Here is a 15,182-nt window from a genome sequence, read left to right as displayed (position 1 = left end):
ACATATAGAGAGGTAGGTATACCTCTCTATAGAGGTATAGTAGATAATAGATGTTGATAAACACTACAGGGTCTAAATCCAGACATCTTCACTACCAAATTCTTAAAGCTTTGGAGTTTCATATTTCTTGGAGTGTCATGACTATGAAGAAAAAAGGACATTGCAACAGAAACTAATTAAGAAACATTTAGAAGTGCTTGAGCAGAGATGAGACACCCATTTTCCTTTCTATGCAAGTGAGATTTTTCAGCTTATTGTTGATCTATCTTTTCACTTATTTAAGTAGAATCTATTCCAAAGATGGATCATAAATGAGATCCAGCTACCTTCCACAGAACATCAGAGATGCCAAAAATCTTCCAAACCACCTCTTGTGACTTTTCTATTTTAAAGATAGGAAAAAGGGGCCTAGAAAGGCCTGAGAACTGTAATAGAGCTGATGGAAGACAGGATTGGAACATGAAACTTCTACTGTTTCAGCCCACCGAAATTATGCTCATTCCCATGAATGACTCAGCTAGTAAGACATCAAAGTAGAATTCTTCAGTACCCCAGTTTACCAGGGAGGTGCTCCCCCCAACTGCAGTCTGACCTAGGCAAAATTCTTACTAGTTCAAAATTTCCTAGATCACCTTTAATGGAGCAGGCAGGCAAGCCATCCTAATCGTGTCTTTTTAAAACAGTTTTTGCTCACATGTTATTTTCTATCAGGAAGACGAATGGACAAACACCATCATAACTAGCATTTCTCAGGTGCCTGGCTTCTCTGGTGGGTCAACCGGTAAGGAATCTGCCTGCAATGCAGGAGACCTGGGTTTGATCCCTGTGTTGAGAAGACCCCGTGGAAAAGGAAATGGCTACCCATTCCAGTACTTTTGCCTGGGAAATCCCATGATAGAGGAGCCTGGCAGGCTACAGTCCATGGGGTTACAAGAGTCAGACACGACTTAGCAACTAAATCACCACCACCACCCTACAAGTAGAACTTTTGATTACATTATCTTTTCTCAGAAATACATGATTATCTCCATTTCACAGAACCAAAGACTCAAATCCAGGCCTTTAAAAATATGTCTAGGGCAGGTTCCCTGTATGCTGTCTGCCCTTGTATAGCAGAAAAAGCACTGGATATGGCCCACAGACTGTAGCTTCTCTAGAAGCAAAACACACTAATAAAATCCCCTGCTTCTGGAGAGGAGAGTCAATTGAAATCAAATAAGAGTACATTTCATTCTGTCATCTCCTGACCTATAAAAGTGAGTTAGAAGACCGGACTCCTGGAGAGTTGTTGCCTCTGGGCTCTACAAAAGTCTCTGTTCACTTCTCATTGTTGCGGATTTCTGAATCTTGTCTTCAGGCCAGCTTCCTTCTCTCTTGTAATCACAACAGCACTCCATTCTGTACTTGGACAGTCTGTGAAATCTGTCTTCTCTTAGAACAGATGATAGAGCTCAGGTTTCAAAATTCAATAAATCTCACCCTGTGAGATTCTTGAAGTGGGCATTCAGGAAAGCAGAAGCCAAAAATAGATGTTCTTCAATTAAGCCTACAGTGAAGGTGTTAGTTGCTCAGTTGTGTCCTACTCCTTGAGATCCCATGGACTGTAGCCCGCCAAGCCTTCCCTGTCCTTGGAATTCTTCAGGCAAGAATACTAAAGTGGGTAGCCATTCCTTTCTCCAGCAGATCTTCCAGAACCAAGGGGTCAAACCTGGGTCTCCTGCATTGCAGGCAGATTCTTTACTATCTGAGTCACCAGGGAAGCAAATAACTAAGTGTTACTCTGTCACACTCCCACTTCCTCCTTAATGTCTCCTAGTTCTGATCAGGCTTAAAGCAGTGGAAGAAAAAAGATGGCTTTTTGTGTGCAGCAGCATGTCCCATTGGAGCTTGTGTGCATGCAGTACAACTCCCTACAAAGCAGCATTTTCCCTGAGAGAATGAGCTAGAGTGAATTTACCCTCTACTACTGGTTCTTCTTTATTTCTTGAAACAGAAAGCACTATGTCATTCAAAGTATAAAACACACCTAAAAAAATATTCTTCAGTGAAGCCCAATAGAATTAAGGTGTGACATCCCGAAGAACAGCCAAGTCACAAAAGAACTAGTCATGCTCACAGCCAAGTTAAATAACTCATAATTTTGGATCTCTGGGTCCTGCTAGCACTCTTTGAGTGTGGGCTTAGGAAATGCCTGAACTGAACAGGCCGGACGGCTCCTGTTGAATCGTGCTTGCCTTGGCCCTGGCATGGGTAACTCTCCTGTGATTTGGCTTCCCCCACACATATCACACCTTCCCACAAGTGACCTTTTCACTTAGTGCTCAGCTTTTCTGTGGTGGCTTAAGTGCCTGCACACATTTGCGTCATCAGATTCACGCTGTGAAGATGACGTGGCGGCTGTTCGTGGTGTGGTTCTCCAGATAGGTTAGAGTGCTGCTAGGGTTCCTGCAATCCTTTCTGGGATAAACATGGATATGGCGTGATGATGTTTGCCTGACGTGTTTCCATGATGCTGCTTCCTGTAGCGCCTTCTGCTGGCCAGTGCTTTATATTTATCAAACTGAGTTTCCACAGATCTAATGGCACCTGGTTCCTTGAGCTTTAAATCTCCAGCTAAGTTTTGGGACTTCCAAATATTCCACATCTGCTGATACAAAATTTCCCAGAATTCCACTAGCATACTGCATCATGTATCAATGGGCTTCTGCACCTCCTTGCAGCATCAATACAGCCATCTTGACTACAATCACTGGTCTTCAGCTTATTCTACATCTGTGTGAAGCAGTCTAACTTTTAACCATCTATCAGTACCCAAAGGATGTCTTCCCTGAACTCTGAGTTGACCCAGCTACTTCTCTTCTGTGCTCCTGCAGCAGCCTCTTTTGTCTCTACAACCTCATTCCTACAATTCACTACACTAATTGCTTCTGTTTATGGTCTGTATCCATACTAGACTGTGAACCCCTAAATTGTAAGGACTGTATATTAACAATGGGATTCACTGGTAAAGAATTCACCTGCCAATGCAAGAGACATGGGTTTGATCCCTGGGTCTGGAAGATCTCCTAGAGAAGGAAATGGCAACCCACTTCAGTATTCTTGCCTGGGAAATCCCATGGAAAGGAGGAGCCTGGTGGGCTACAGTCCATGGGGTCACAAAAGAGTCAGATTTAGGGACTACACAAGAACAACAATATATTACCAACACCTAGCACCATGTCCTGCACAAAACAGATTTTCAGGACATGTTGAGGAGCCATTGCAGGTTTAGTTGAATGAGTTTCCAGTTCCAGTTCAGTCGCTCAGTCATGTCCAACTCTTTGTGACCCCATGAATCGCAGGATGCCAGGCCTCCCTGTCCATCACCAACTCCCGGAGTTCACCCAAACCCATGTCCATCAAGTCGGTGATGCCATCCAACCATCTCATCCTCTGTTGTCCCCTCCTCCTCCTGCCCCCAATCCTTCCCAGCATTAGGGTCTTTTCCAATGAGTCAACTCTTCACATGAGGTGGCCAAAGTATTGGAGTTTCAGATTCAACATCAGTCCTTCCAATGAACACCCAGGACTCATCTCCTTTAGGATGGACTGGTTGGATCTCCTTGCAGTCCAAGGGACTCTCAAGAGTCTTCTCCAACACCACAGTTCAAAAGCATCAATTCTTCGGCGCTCAGCTTTCTTCACCGTGCAACTCTCACATCCATACGTGACCACTGGAAAAACCATAGCCTTGACTAGATGGACCTTTGTTGGCAAAGTAATGTCTCTGCTTTTAAATATGCTATCTAGGTTGGTCATAACCTTCCTTCCAAGGAGTAAGCGTCTTTTAATTTCATGGCTGCAATCACCATCAGCAGTGATTTTGGAGCCCCCCAAAACAAAGTCTGACACTGTTTCCACTGTTTCCCCATCTATTTCCCATGAAGTGATGGGACCAGATGCCATGATCTTAGTATTCTGAACGTTGAGCTTTAAGCCAACTTTTTCACTCTCTTCTTTCACTTTCATCAAGAGGCTCTTTAGTTTCTCTTCACTTTCTGCCATAAGGGTGGTGTCATCTGCATATCTGAGGTTATTGATATTTCTCCCGGAATGAGTTTAGATGAAAACTATTTCCAGGCCTGTGAATTAATTCTATTCCAGAAACTTTTTTTGTATCACTTTGTCATGAAACGTTACGTATGGCTTATGTTGACACATGGAAGGACACACATCCAACTGCAGTTGTTACCACAGAAAGACTAACTAGTTTAACACTCAGAGGATAACTGTATTTAGCAGGTCTTGCAGAGGCCACATGGACGGGGTTGACTGACTCCCCCCACACTCTCACCTTATAGGAGGCAAAAAATTAGCAGCCACTTTGGATTGGCCTATAACTCAATATCCTCTGACAGTATCTTCCTTAAATCCTCCCAAAAGGCTCTGCTGGGATTCATATATGTTATGAAATCCTACTGTCTGTTATGACATATGGATGCCTCACCCTCTGCATCAGCTTTCCAGCCTCATCCCCACAAGTGTGTTTGTGCTCCTGTCTTAGTTACAGACTGAGGACCCCAGAGATAATCTTTCCCAATCGCAGCACCTTCAGTTTGCTTGAGGATTGCCCTGATCAGCTACAAAGTAGAGAACGTCCTTGGATGATTAAGTCTCTAGGAATCTTGCTTCCTGGAGGTTTATACTGAAAAACAAAACAAAACAAACAAACAAAAAAAACAAGTCTTTCCAACTGTGGATCTTCTGGCTTTTGCCCTGATTGTTTCAACTAGGGCCTCAGTCTCCTCTAATTCTGAATGGTTAAGGAAGTCCTTCCCAGGCCATGTTTCAGAAAAATTAACCCATGTTAGTGTGAGGCTTGAACAGCTCTAAGGAAAAGATGCATATAAGCATATATTGCAAAGAAACAAAACCAGAATTTAGGAAAAAGGCTCTATTGATGAAGCATGAAACACTCCCTAGACCAAAACATTCTAGAAATGGGAAATGGAACCTGTGGCAGTTTGCCTACATGTTTCTGGGAACCACTTCTGGATGAAGGGATTGTTGAACCAGTTCTCTTTGGAAAAGACAGCTAAGTGGTGAGCAGACCAAGATGGTGGTTGGCTTATTCTATTGGGTGCCTCGCTCTCTGAGCTTCCTCTCTGAGGATCATCACTAGCCACACTCTGAGACCAAAAGTGTGGGTGTTATCATGGGGTTAGACAAAACCTAGTTCTAGAAACTTAGTTTGGAAGCCATGCAAAAAGGTTTTACTGGGTCTTTGGCAACCTCACAGAACATTACACATCAAGGCTTTCTGTGCTCCTACTTAGGGATAGGAAGGGTCATTCCACAGGCCTGCAGAACTGCAGGCTGAATAGATTGGGGGACAATGGATACATATATATGTATGGATAGTCCCTTTGCTATTCACCTGAAACTATCACAGCATTGTTAATTGGCTATACCTGAATACAAAATAAAAAGTTCCAAAAAAAAAAATAGACTGTGATCCTGATACTCTCAAGATGGCTTCCATACCTGTGTCTATCTTATGTCGTCTCAGCCTATGAATAGTGATGTAATCAACTAGGAATGCCTGGGGGTGCTCACCTGGGCCCATTACTGTGAGAAGCCCCCACAGACTTTTCCTCTCCAGAGCCAATGTTGTGGCTGAACCAGCCCTTGTGGTCCACATAATGATTGCAAGATGCACCTTAGCAACAGCCATTGGGGAACTTTGACAAAACAAGGCTTCTTCCCAAGTCCTGAAAAGTACATAGTATGCCCAGGGCCACACAACCAGGTCATGAATAGAAAGAGAGAAAGAGTGTGGACCTGGGGTTCTGCCTCTATTGGAATTGAGGGTGGGGTGCCTAACGTTTTGTGGGTGCACCAGCTACTGGTGAACTTAAAACTTAAGAGCAGGAATTAAGGTGCTGGAAGGTAGAAGCATGGTTACTCAAGCCCTCAGTTATCTAGGTGACTGAGGGCTTTCTAAAAGGGGAAATGTATGTGTGGGGCAGGCTTTAGCTGTGTAGGTGGCAATACATTTATTGAGGATGGATGTCTTTGAAGTGGATGCCTTGGTAATCAAAAGCATATACTGAGGTAAGTCACTTCAGTCATGTCTGACTCTTTGTGACCCTATGGACAGTAGCCCACCAGGCTCCTCCATGCATTGGATTCTCCAGATAAGTATACTGGAGTGGCTTGCCATTTTTTACTCCAGGAGATCTTCCTCACCCAGGGATCAAACCAGTGTCACTTTCATCTCCTGCACTGGCAATCAGGTTCTTTACCGCTAGTGCCATGTAGGAACATTAAAACCAAAAAAGTTAATCCTTAGGTACTCACACTACAACGTCAAATGTGGCATCTTTTTGGAAAACCGAGTAAGAGGCTATTCCTAGGTATCCCATGCTTTTCATTTGTAAGAATTAATATTGTTAAAATAGCCATACTACCCAAAGCAATGCACAGATTTAATGCTATCCCTGTCAAATGACGTTTTTCACAGAACTAGAATAATCCTAAAACTTATTTGAAGCCATAAATGACACAGAAATTCCAAAGAAATCCTAATAAAAAAGAAGTCTCGGCATAACTCTCCCATGCTTCAGACAATACTATGAAGCTACAGTAATCAAAACAGCATGGTAGTGGCACAAAAACAGACACGTGGATCAATGGAACAGAAAAAAAGAACCTAGAAATAAACCCACACAACTATGATCAATTAATCTTCAACAAAGGAGGCAAAAATATACAATGGAGGAAAGACAGTCTCTTCAGCAAGTGGTTTGGGAAAGCTGGATAGCCATATGTAAATCAACAGAATACACCCTCTCACAAAAATAAACAAAAAATAACTTTAAGACTTAACTATAAGACATGACACCATAAAACATAAGCAAAGCATTTTCTGACATAAGTTGTAGCAATGTTATTTTATTTAGGTCAGTCTCCCAAGGCAAAAGAAATAAAAAACAAACAAATGGGACCTACTCAGAAGTTTCTGCACAGCAAAGGCAACCATAAACAAGATGGAAAGACAACCTACAGAATGGGAGAAAATATTTGCAAATAATGCAACGAACAAGTGCTTAATTTCTAAAATATATAAAAAGCTCATACAGCTCAACAATAAAAAGCCAACAAACCATTCAAAAAATGGGCAGAAGACTTACATAGACACTTCTCCAAAGAAGACATACAGATAACCAATAGGCATATGAAAACATTCTCAACATTGCTAATTATTAGAAAAACACAAGTCAAAACTACAGAGACATATCATCTCACACCAGTCAGAATGGCCATCATTAAAGAGTCCACAAAGAATAAATGCTGGAGAGGGTGTGGAGAAAAGGGAACCCTCCCTGGTGGCTCAGACAGTAAAGAATCCACCTGCAATGCAGGAGACCTAGGTTTGATCTCTGGGTTGGGAAGTTCCCCTGGAGGAGAGCATGGGAACCCACTTCAGTATTCTTCCCTGGAGAATCCCATTGGCAGAGGAATCTGGCGGGCTACAGTCCAAGGGGTCGCAAAGAGTCAACATGACTGAGCACAGCCCAGCAGGCATCATGGGCTTCCCTGGTGACTCGGACGGTGAAGAATCCACCTGCAATATGGGAGACCTGGGTTTGATCCCTGGGTTGGGAAGATCCGCTGGAGAAGGGAATAGCTACCCCAGTATGCTGGCCTGGAGAATTCCATGGACAGAGGAGTCTGGCAGGATACAATCCACGGGGTCGCAAAGAGTTGGAACAACTGAGCGACTTTCATTTTCACTTTCTACACTGCTAATGGGAATGTAAATTGGTGCTGTCACTATGGAGCACAGTAGGGAAGCCCCTTAAATTAAAAAATAAAGCTACCATAAGACCCAGCAATCCCACTTCTAGGCATATAACCAGAAAAGATGAAAACTCTAATTTAAAGATACATGTACCCCACTGTTCATAGCAGCACTATTTATAACAGCCAGGACAAGGAAGCAACCTAAGTGTCCATCAACAGATGAATGGATAAAGAAGATGTGGTATGTGTGTGTGTGTACGTGAAAAGTCATGAAAGAATGATATTCTGCCATTTGCAGCAACATGGATGGACCTGAAACCTAGAAATTATCATAGTAAGTGAAGTAAGTTAGAAAGGGAAAGACAAATATGATATCATTTACATGTGGAGTCTAAAATATGACACAAATGAACTTATTTTCAGATATAGACCCACAGACATAGAAAACAGATTTATGGCTAACAAAAGGAAAAGGAAGGGAGGATAAATGAGTTCAGTTCAGTTCAGTTCAGTCGCTCAGTTGTGTCCAACTCTTTGTGACTTCATGGACTGCAGCATACCAGGCTTCCCTGTCCATCACCAACTCCTGGAGTTTACTCAAACTCATGTCCATTGAGGGGGTGATGCCATCCAACCATCTCAGCCTCTGCTGTCCCCTTCCCCACCTGCCCTCAATCTTTCCCAGCATCAGGGTCTTTTCAAATGAGTCAGTTCTTCGCATCAGGTGGCCAAAGTATTGGAGTTTCAGCTTCAACATCAGTCCTTCCAATGAGGAGTTAAGGATTAGTAGGTATAATCTACTATATATGAAAGAGATAAACAATAAGGTCCTACTGTATAGCACAGGGAACTATATTTAAAATCTTATAATAAAATATAATGGAAAAATCTGAAAAAGTATACATACATGCACACACATATATATAACTGAATCACTTTGCTGTACATCAGAAATTAACACAATATTGTAAATCAATTATACTTCAATATAAAAAAGAAAAAAGAGGCTAGTCCTTCTATTAAGTTTTCTAGAGTAGGGAACATGACTTATCTATCAGTATAGCATTCTCAGCATTTTGCCAAGTAAATAAATAAAAAAACAAACGAATGAAAAAGCCTGCTGTAACTAACATATTAACAAATAGTGAAGGCTTTGAATGGGACTGATTAAGTGTGCCCTTGGGCAAGATTCTTAGCCCCTCTGTATATTTTCTCTTACCTGCAATATGGACATGATAATGATTGTATCTATCTTAGAAGATTGCTGTTGATAATAAAATAAGATGATGTATGTAAACCACTTCGCTGGCATGTAATAAGCACTTGATAAATGATTCTTGTTTTCTAGTTATTACCACTTGAGAAAATCTCATTCTACATTTTGTAAACCCTCAAGATATTTTAGGAGAGTGGCAGGAACTCCTGCTGAAACATATATCTTACTGACGAAATGAACCCTAATGGGGTAAAGTCAACTGCTGCAGGCTCTTTTACAAAACAGTCAAGCTGGGACTAGAAGCTAGCCTCACCCTTACCTGCTGGTTTCATAGGAAAAGCAGATCTTAGGAAATAAGCCTAGCTCGGCTCACGGACTTGCAGAGACTCCTAATTCATACCTAACACATGTTTTCTTTCCTCTCTAGGTGCTCAACTAGACTGTATTTCCCAGCTTCTCCTGCAGTTAGGTGTGGTTAGAGTTCTAACCAAACATGGAGAAGGAGTCGTGTAACCAGTTTCAAGCCTGGCTTGTAAATATATCCCATGTTCAGCTTTCCATTACCCCTCCATCTGCTGCCTGAATGGGGAGCTACCAAGCTACATGCTGAAGATAGTGAAGTCTGGTCGGAGCCTGGTTCTCAGAATCATTGCTTGGAGAAGAGCCACATAACCAGGAAGCCCATGTAGACTGTGAAGTGAGTGAGAAATAAACATTAATTTCTTAACATTTGGAGGTTTATCTGTTACATCAGCTAGAGACAGCTTAGGGGGTACTTTACATGCTCACAGGTGGAAGAAGGATGTGAAGTGTGGCAAGACTTGGAGAACTCCAAGACTCCTCTTCACAGAGTCCAGGAACTTCTCTTAGAATGAGAATTGCATGAAGGTTGACCTGGCCATTCTTTAGCAACCCACTTCATTTTGGCTTCATTGAATGAAAATACTAACAAGGACTCAAAATCTCTTTGGTTTTCTGTGCCTATACTGGGCCTACAATGAAAGTGAAAGTCGCTCAGTTGTGTTCAACTCTCTGCAACCCCATGGACTATACAATCCATGGAAATTCTCCAGGCCAGAATACCAGAGTGGATAGCCATTTCCTTCTCCGGGGGATCTTCCCAACCCAGGTCTCCAGCATTGCAGACGGATTCTTTACCAGCTGAGCCACCAGGGAAGCCCAACAGGGCTTGCAATAAAGTTCAACAAAAGCAAACAGTATGAGTATGCAGTATCTGAAGTAGGAAATGTTGTTAGGTTGGCCCATGAAAGATAAGTGCTCTGAGCAGCTGTAGGGATGGAAAGTTTCCCCTCTTGCCTTCTGAGTTCTTTAGCTGATTTAATAACTAAATTAACATAAGACAGATTAACAGGGCTTCTTAGGTGGTGCTAGTGGTAAAGAACCTGCCTGCCAGTGCAGGAGACATAAGAGAAACAGTTTCAATCCCTGGGTTGGGAAGATCCCCTGGAGGAGGGCGTGGCAACCCATTCCAGTATCCTTGCCTGGAGAAACCCATGGACAGAGGAGCCTGAGGGCTACAGTCCAAAAGGTTGCAAAGAGTCAGACATGACTGAAACAACTTAGCTCACACGTACGCAACACAGATTAACAGAAGGAAAACCAATTTAATTCTGTCTGTGTGTGCGTGCTCAGTTGTCTCTGACTCTTTCGAGGCCCCATGGCCTGTAGCCCGCCAGGCTCCTCTGTCCATTGAAATTTTCCAGGCAAGAATACTGGTGTGGACTGCCATTTCCTTCTCCAGGGGATCTTCCCCACCCAGGGATCGAACCAGCGTCTCCTGAGTCTTCTGCACTGGCAGGCAGATTCTTTTACCACTGAGTCACCTCTGTAAAGAAGCCCCCAAAGATATGAAACTAAAGAGCAAGTAGGGCAGTTGAGGCCTGAGGAAGCTTCCTGAGCTAAGGGATGTACTAGGAGCCTGGGGCTTCAAAGGGGAGGAGGGCAATTCACAGGAAGTTAAGAGCAGCTGAGCTTGGTGGTTAGAAGTTTGCCCTGAGCACAAGCAATCAGATAAAAAGGTGTCTCTGGTAATAGGATTGTTTTTTTCTGATCCTTTTCCTCTGCCCTCCTCCCCCCCTCCCCCACCATCTAAATTCATTTAGATAATTAAGGAAGAGGTAAAAGCTTTTCTGCAATCTGTAGGGTCTTGATTGCCTTCAGCTGAAAATAATCCACACACCGAAGTGGCATATTTTGGAGTAGCTCCCCTTCACAGTGCAATGAGCTAAGAAGGAAAGCATGATGAATGTTTTCTCAGTCTTAAGAAGGAAGGCTCACTTTTCACCATCCCATGTGGCACAGCATGGGCAGCTAGAGAAAGCAATGGGCGCGTGCAGAGCTAGACACAAGGAGCGTGGCAGCTGCACCTGTCCCTGGGGACCTGGTGGGAGCGGGTTACACCGGTGGGGTGGGAAGTTTGGGGGGATGGAACTCGACTCTTCGATCACCCCCTAGTCCCCACTGGTCCTTTCCAGGGTGAAGGTTCCCACTGAGACACTGGAGGGAATCCTGAATTGCCCTCGTTAGAATGTTGGGCTGCACCTTGCAGTCCTATAAGCTCTATGCTTGCCCAACTTCAAAGGTTTAGCAGGGGTCCCCAGCCTCCAGGCCACAAACTGGCACCTCCTGTCTGATCAGCGGCGGCATTAGATTAGAAATTAAGTGCACAATAAATGTAATGTGTTTGAGGGCTTCTCTGGTGGCTCAGTGGTAAAGAATATGCCTGCCACTTCAGGAGAAAGGGGTTTGATTCTTGGTCCCAGAGGATCCCACATGCTGTGGAGCAACTAAGCCCATGTGCCACAACTACTGAGTCTGTGCTCTAGAGCCCGTGAACCACAACTACCTAGCCCACATGCAGAACTACTGAAGCCCGCAGGCCCTAGAGCCAGTGCTCCACAACAGAAGCCACCACCAGAAGAGCCTTGCACGCGGCAGCTAGAGAGTAGCCCTCACTCGCCACAACTGGAGAAAAGCCCCAAGCAGCAAGGAAGACCCAACACATCCAAAAATACATTAATTAATTAATAAAATTTAAAAAATAAATGCAATGCGCTCGGATCATCCCGAAACTGGGGTCATTCCGAAAGCTCAGTTCAGTTCAGTCGTTCAGTCGTGTCCGACTCTTTGCGACCCCTTGGACTGCAGCACACCAGGCCTGAAACCTAACCCGTGGAAAAACTGTCTGGTGCCAAAAAGATTGGGGGCTGCTGGTTTAACGGACAGCGGGGATCTTACATGTCTGAAGCAAGATCCTGGAATGACACCCCACCATGTGCAGCCCATGGTGAGTAGATCATGGCGGCAGGCTTCACTCCCAGCAGCGAGGAATTGAGGTCAGGTGGGCTTCTCATTTACCAGGGAAACCAGCAGAGGGGCACACCCCTCAATGCCCCTTTGATAAGCATAGTGGAGAACTCTGATCTAAAGCTTGAGCAATCCTCAGCTGGTGTCTGGGGTGAGTATGTAGGGAGGTCAGTCTGTGAGTAGGGTGTAGGTGAAGCAGGCACTGGTTGAGCTGGGGTTGTCCAGAGAGCAAGAGAACAGCCATCTTGAGTGGCCTGACCATCCACAGAGCTAGGACATCTCATATCAGAAAAGGGAGTCCAAGGTACTGGGGGTAGCAGGGAGAGCGTAGGACTTACGATTTTTGGGATCTGACTTAAGAGAGCAACAATCCTCTTCCCCAATCCCACCACCGTAACTCATAGTCCCATGGAGATTACTTGTCTTTGCTGCACTGCCTCCCACCATCCTCATTTCCCCTCAGTTTATATGGTTTCTATGAATTCTTCAAAGGACTGTTCAAGTCCCACCTTCTCCAGGAACACCTCTCTTTATTATTGACCTTATAAATCTAATTTGGGGAAAAACACACTAATGGAAAAGTTTTTGTTGGAGCCCTGTCTTTGTTGCATACAAGCTCTGTTCATTTTGTGCATGTTACTAAATCTCTATTAGTTTCAGTTTCCCCATCTGTAGAACAGGGATTTAAATACAAATCCTAGAGGATCCTTGCAAGGATTATAGGATAACCTTGCATAATGTGTAACATATAATAAAGACTCAATAAAAATTTGCTTCATTCTAAAATTCTGCCATGCATCTGGTCTCTACCACCACGAATTAAATGGTTTTATTGTTCACTGCTTTATATACATATATCTTGACTCCTCAACCAGGCTGAAATCTTTTTGAAAGTATGCGTTTTCGATATCTATCACACAGAATAGTTCTGAGAAAACTAGAATACTAAGCTGCATTTAGTATTTTTCTTATTAATTATTGTTCATTATTAATCTGTTATTAATTAATTGGTTACTTGAGCATTTATTTTAACCTTTTAATAAAGTCAGAGAGAAGGAATGACTCTCTTCTGCCAAGGAAGTCGTGAAAATAGAACTTTATTGGGACCATGTAGAAGATAGATTCAAATTTGAGGAGTCTGTAAATGGCCCCAGTTTCAGAAGGTCAGCAGCAGGGCATTAGTAAATAAGTATCAGTGCTATTAACACAAAGCCTTTGGAAAAAGATAACAATGCCTGGCTTCGGCTAACACAAAACTAGCAGAGCACATCTTCCAGTGAGGATATGGCTGCCTTGGCAGAAGTAGGAGTAACTAAACTCTAAAATAAGTCTTCATTTGTACTAACTCAAATGTAGCCCTCTCAGTATGTTCGTTCATGCTAAGTCGCTTCAGTGGTGTCTGACTCTGTGCGACCCCATGGACAGAGGAGCCTGGAGGGCTACTGTCCATGGGGATTCTCCAGGCAAGAATACAGGAGTGGGTTGCCATGCCCTCCTCCAGGGGATCTGCCCGACCCAGGGATCAAACCCGGGTCTCTTACGTTTCCTGCATTGGGAGGCAGGTTCTTTACCACTAGTGTCACCTGTGAAGCCCCAGCCCTCTTAGTAACCCTGTCGTCAGGGGTTACTAAGGATGAATGAGGCTTCATCCTCATTCCCCAATCATTCTCTATCATCTTTTTATTTTAAATTTCCTCAAAATGATGTTTGCAAACTGAAATTACATTATTCGTTTGCTAGCATATTCTATGTCACTCTCACACCAGATCATGAGCTCCCTGAAGATAGGATCAAGTTTAACTGTTCATTTCTATGTCCAAATAATCAAGTTCTACCTCTGCAGTGAAAACAATCCCAACTTCACCTTCTTACACTGAAAATCTTCATCAAGTTTTGAGAGACTTTTAGATCATTTGCCTCACATGTGCATGACTGCCTGAAAAGTGAACACTTTCAAGGACAAAACTATGACATGTATTTTTTTTAAGTCCTCTATTATGTGTAATGGATTCTGTCAAGCTAGAATCTAAAGTAAATTTTCATTAATCTGTCACAGAACACTGTGTGAAAAACAATAAATCTTTAATTTGGGTCCTATTAATTTGGAATGAATTCAGCCATGTAACCATTTTGCACTATTGAAAAAATTGGTTTGGCCAATAAATTCAACAATAAGAATGACTATGTATTAGGATTCATACTGGGCCTTGAGAATCAAAGGGGAGCAAGAGAGCCTTTTCTCAAAAACATGAGCATCTTAACTCAAAGAAAAGGTAATCTTTCAATAGCCCTTTGTATGCAATCATTGTGCCAATTAAAACAAGCTTTCATCATTTCATTAAAAATAATTGGGTAGAGTATATTCTTGACAGTTCTTACCTAGTTTGTGTTGAAAGTTTTTTATTACTTGCTCAGTTACAGAGAGAAATATATGCCATAATTCAAATGTAACCAACTTGGACTGTTCTAATTTATCCGAATTATAGATATTTTCTGTACTTAATACTCTTGCATGATTATTGCTCTTTAATAAGAAAAAAGGTAAATTATTTTTATTATTAAGTGAAAATATGGAGCTTCTATGTCATTTGTTGCTCAGTATATTATGCTTTCCTATTACCTAAAACCTCAAACACTGGTAGACCAGTGAACAATATTTGGTATGCTGCTAAATCAGTAAGAAATAACAATAAGCTTCATATATTGTTGTTCTCAGTCTACCACTGTGAAACCAAGTGTTGACTGCTAGATTTTCAAATAGGAGTGTCTTTTTATGTTTTGAGATGTCACCCAGAGAGCTTACAATCCATGAAGATAATCAGCTACTGTCCTGGCTATTTTAGCAATGAGCTGA

This window comes from Giraffa tippelskirchi, chromosome 5, assembly GCF_054371585.1.
Source record: "Giraffa tippelskirchi isolate mGirTip1 chromosome 5, T2T-mGirTip1v1.2.pri, whole genome shotgun sequence".
Taxonomy (NCBI): Eukaryota; Metazoa; Chordata; class Mammalia; order Artiodactyla; family Giraffidae; genus Giraffa; species Giraffa tippelskirchi.
Note: the sequence above shows the minus strand (reverse complement) of the source record.